Source organism: Lissotriton vulgaris, chromosome 5 (assembly GCF_964263255.1).
Source record: "Lissotriton vulgaris chromosome 5, aLisVul1.2, whole genome shotgun sequence".
NCBI lineage: Eukaryota > Metazoa > Chordata > Amphibia > Caudata > Salamandridae > Lissotriton > Lissotriton vulgaris.
The window spans coordinates 1,037,574,661-1,037,579,749 of NC_141693.1; the positions used below are offsets into that span (position 1 = coordinate 1,037,574,661).

A 5,089-nucleotide genomic window follows, 5' to 3' on the forward strand; every position below is an offset into this window, starting at 1 on the left:
AGAGGATTAAAATGTCACCAATTGATACCATTGGTGAAAACCTTTATGCATTTGCCAAAACCTGACCTGTTAATAGTGCACTGTGGAGGTAATGATTTGGGCACTTTGACAGGGGTAGGTCTGGAAATGCTTTTAAAGGACACCTTTGAGCAATTAATGGCACTTTTTCCTCAAACTGCCTTGGTATATTCCAATATATGCCAAAGACAGAAATGGAGGTGGTCCAACCAATTTTGTCCACAAATTGAGAAAGCGAGGAAGCATGTAAACAAATCTGTTTCAGCTTACATGAGAGACCATGGAATGGGCTCTCTTTACAACAATAACTTGCGTTACTACATGCAAGATATCTACAGAGGAGATGGAGTTCACTTCTCAGATGAGGGCAACAGAATTTTCATTCTGAATTTAAGACTGTGCATTGGTACCTACTTATAAGTACCTAAATGTACCATAAACCCAAAAGCTCTTCTCAGAGCTACCCTACATCTGATCACTCACAATTATTATTTTTCTCTAACTTTTTTCACTAATTTTCCACAAAATTCGCTCCCCGGAGCGCTACCCGGTTCGCTAACCGAAAGCTAACCTCGCGGAATTTTTTTAAAAAAAGTTTTTTTTTCCGCACATATAAGCCTCCTCAGCCATGCTCAGAAAACCTAGGGGGTCAAGATAAGTCTACCATGACCCCTTCTACCCATTCTAAACATTATTTGCCCTCCATCTTGTATCTTAATGCGACCGAAACACAAAATGGTGGATTCCCGTGACGCTTAAGGTTCGCTAACCGGGCCGCTTCCCGGAAAGCGGTCCAAAAAAAAGGTGGGAAAGTAATTTACAGAAAAACGACTAGAGACACTCTCACCAAATATACATTAGCTCATACTACATAACAATCCCTTCCATTCTCACAAATTTCATTGAAATTTCATTTAGCCATTTAGCCTGTAGACCTCTCCAAATACCGTGAGGTAAATTACTTCACAAAACACATCTGAAGTGTTGGAATTGACAACCAATGAAAATGTTACTTTCATTTTCTACTTTTATTACCTGACATTTGATTGGTTATATACCTGTATATATATAAAGGGAGAGAAGGAAACACAGCCATTTTGACTACTACTTGTTGTTGTATATATCATTTAGAATATCAATAATAACATCAACTTGTTTCTAAAGGTAAGTTGTTATTTTTAAAACTGAAGTATATTGTGCACTATAAGTAAATATGGTAAACTTTTTCAGATAGTTATATACTATCCCTCTGTAAGAGTTAGACATTGAGAAAGGCTTCTTTATTATAATTATGGACTGATTTAGGTTTCTGTGGTATAATTATAAATTTACTTAGGCTTCTTCACAGGCACTTTTTAATAGTACTACTTCACGCCTGAAACCATACAGTGCCCATAGATTACTTCTCTGGTATAAACTCACAAATGCCTGTCTGAACTTAAACCCAACAGTGCCCTATCTCTACTGATATATTTATTTTTTATGCAAATTACAGCAATAAAATGGAAGGTGAGCAGAATGTTTCCTTCGAAATTGTTCTGGAGACCAACACAGAAAAAGAAATTGAGGACAATGATGACTCTGATTTCATGGATCAATCACGGGACCATGAATTAGTTCAATGTGTGGAATCAGTGGATCATTTACTTCATTATGATGACGGTCAAATGTTTGAACTTATGTTCACTGAACAAGAACACATATCAGACAGTGAAATGCTAGACGTTCTAGTAAATTTCGAAAAACAATCCGAAAAATAAAATTATATGTAATATTAAAAAATTGTTTGAGTCTTTAATCATTTTTATATGTAATTCATAAAGTAGTTAAATGTAAGAAATGTTATTAAATTTTGAAACACAATCACAACAATAAAAAATTGCTGAAAAAATAAAAATATTAAAAAAAAATCAACAAAACCAACAAATAATTAACATACAGTATTAGAAAAGTCTTTCATTCTTTTATCCATAAAGTTCGCTGCCCAGAACGCTTTCCGGTTCGCGAACTTGGCGCTTACCACGCAAAAAAAAAAATTTTAATTTTTTTTTTTTGGACCCTCCTAGGCCCTTTTAAAACCTCCACATAAAACCTAGGGGGTCAACGAGGATCTACTATGCCCCCTTATGGCAATTTCCCCCTTTGTTTTGGCCTCCTCTTGTCTCTCGATCCTACCGAGAGACAAGATGGCGGCCGCTCCGGACTGTTTAGAATGTTGACAGACACCGGAGGGCCAATCAGCTTCGCATCGCAAAGTTCCGATACGCGAAAGGTTCGCTAACCGGATCGCTGCCCGGAGCGCTGTTACAGATATATATCTTGATTCAAACGTTAATTTCTCAAAATCCACTGGAGCACATATATTGAGACCTAGCAAAGGCACATCGGGCTAACAGTCCCTACAATTTTGCCAAGTTTCGTGAAAATCCATTCAGCCGTTCGGGCTAAAAGTGAGTCCAACCGCCCTATGGAAATTAACATGGGAAAAAGGCGTTTTGGGACCCCCCTTTTTTCTCGGCCCCCCCTCCACAAAACCCCCCCAAATTTTCAAGGGCTGCTCAGAAACAAAATGTGCCATTTTCCTGAAAATTTCAGCCAATTCCGTCCACAAACGCAAAAGTTATTAGGCATAGAATTTTCAGAAATCCCATAGGGAAAAAATCCTAACTATATATACCTACTGGCGACCGCCAGTAGGTAATATATATATATATATATATATATATATATATATAAATATGTGTGTGTGTGTGTGTTTGTCTGTATGTGAATATATATTTTCAATAAGTAAGCAAAATCTCAGCCACTGGTAATCACTCCGGTGGCATGGTGGGGGAAAAGCAATGGATTGGGATGTGGGCCCAAGCTATCTGGGGCTGAGATTCATTTAAGCATTTCATCCATCACTTTGTTTTTTGATGTCCGAATTGTGAAGGGTATGCCTAGACGTGGGTCCCGTGCTCACTGTGCCTCTGGAACAGGCCCGGTTCTAGCGGGTGGGCCGGGTGGGCCAGGCCCACCCAAACATGAACCTGGCCCACCCAAACAGGATCCTTGGCCCTCACAGTGAGGGCTTGAAGACAGGCGGGCAATGCCTTTAGGATCAAAAGAGCTTCAACCCTCCCCCTTCTTGTGTGTCAGCCCGGGCCGAGACAGCTTCTCCGAGCGCACACACGCACACACAGACAGTTTTACAGATTATCGCTGCCGCCCCCGAGTACTTCACAGGTCTTTACAAGACCATTTACATGTTAACGAGGCGTTGCTTATTTTTTCACCCCTTTATCTCTGCATGGCGAAAGGCGACAAATCCTTTCTTTGACAAGGGTAACCTTTGGTAACTTTTGCCTACTGTCATGCTGCATTGATATTTCTTTTTCTATGTAGCGCAGGAGAAATGAAGTTTATTTATTTATTTCCGTATTTTAGGTCACTTTATTAGCAAAACCTTTATATACAAATATATAATATGTAAATTTAAGATTGCTCATTTGCACAAGAAAAATAAGTCAAAAAGTGCAATTCATTGTGTGTTAAGCAACTCCATGGGCACCGAATAAGCCAATCTGCAAATTATGCGCAACAGCTGCATTTCTCCGTCGATCCTCCTTTGCACACACACCCCTGGCCACATTTATCGCTTGCTTCGGGAGGGCAACAGGAACAGCAGCTTTTTTTCGAGGATGTACATTTGCAGTTCACACTTGCACGACCCAGTACATGAACAAGAGCCACCGGTGGCACAACCGCAGTCTTTAGGGTCCATGTTTTGAAGCAGATGTTAGCTACAGATTATCAGCCCAGTATTGAAAGGTCTCTGTAAAATTTGTTTATTTCTATTCACCTTTCCTGACCCCTGCCGTGGCTATCACATAAGGCTGTGAGACAAAGTTTGACTCATGGAGTAGGTAAGAGAATGCGTTGCTACATTTTTTTTCTTCTCCAGAGAGAAAATGACTCTCTTTAAAGGATTTCCCTTTCCCTTCTCCCTACAACGCTCACCTGGCATGACGTTATGCCTTAACTTTCCACTTGTGAGTAGTGTGAGCAGCATACACCGATGTGCCTGTTGTCTCGAAACGGGTCTCTATCGGGCTCTGTTTTGTGCCCTGGCACTTTTTTCCGGACTGCGGTGACAGCAAACTGCTGACTGCTGTCACTGCAGTTCGGAAAAAAACGGACTACCTCTGATCAGCGCACAAAACCGAGCCCGATAGAGATCCGTTTCGAGGCCCCTTTAAAAAAACTGCCTGTGCTCAGACCCAGTGAGACCCGGCCCACTTAAAGCCCTGGATAGCTCAGTGGGTTACTGCATTTGTCACATAGATCCTTGTTACTTGCAGTTCAGAAGTTGCAATCCTTACATAGGACAGTAACCAATGAACTGTCATCAAAGAGTTGCATACAAACATTAATGGTATAGTTAGAACTTCGCTTTTTTTGTTTTGTGATATAGTTAGACCTTCCCCAGTCTTTCATTATTCTAATGTTGCCAAAATGAGTATGTTTGGGCAGATATACATTTTTATCAGTAAAGCTGACCCCCATGGAATACTCTTTAAATCCTATGGTTGTGTTTCCCCAGACCAAACCCTCTTAAAATATCCTGCCCACCAGTATGGATGACATGTGATTCATATACCTTGTAATCCTCATTGGCTTATATGACATTCCCTATGGACTGATTTACATACTTGTATGATTCATTGTCTCTGTATAATGTATGCGTTGTGTAAAGTACTGACACACACTACACTGATATGAGTAGCGCTATACAACAAATGAAATGCATATGAGAGAGGGGCTACATAAAGATAAGGGGCACTGATGGAGGGTGGCAGTGAGGGAATCTGAGGAGGAGGTAGTGGGAGGGGCTCCGGAGAGATGAGGGGCACTGGTGGAGGGTGGTAGTGAGGGAATCCGAGGAAGAGGTCATGGGTGAGGGGGTAGTTAGGGAGAGATGAGGGGCACTGGTGGAGGGTGGCAGTGAGGAAATCCGAGGAGGAGGTCACTAGGGGGAGGGGCTATGGGGAGATGAGGGGCACTTGTGGCGTGTGGTTGTGAGGGAACC

General features: G+C 41.3%; 1 pseudogene; it reads right to left on the reverse strand.

Annotated features, from left to right (window-relative positions):
• Positions 1-3,591: 3,591 nt before the first annotated feature.
• Positions 3,592-3,784, reverse strand: LOC147711953 (metallothionein pseudogene; annotated as a pseudogene).
• Between the last annotated feature and the right edge of the window lie 1,305 nt (positions 3,785-5,089).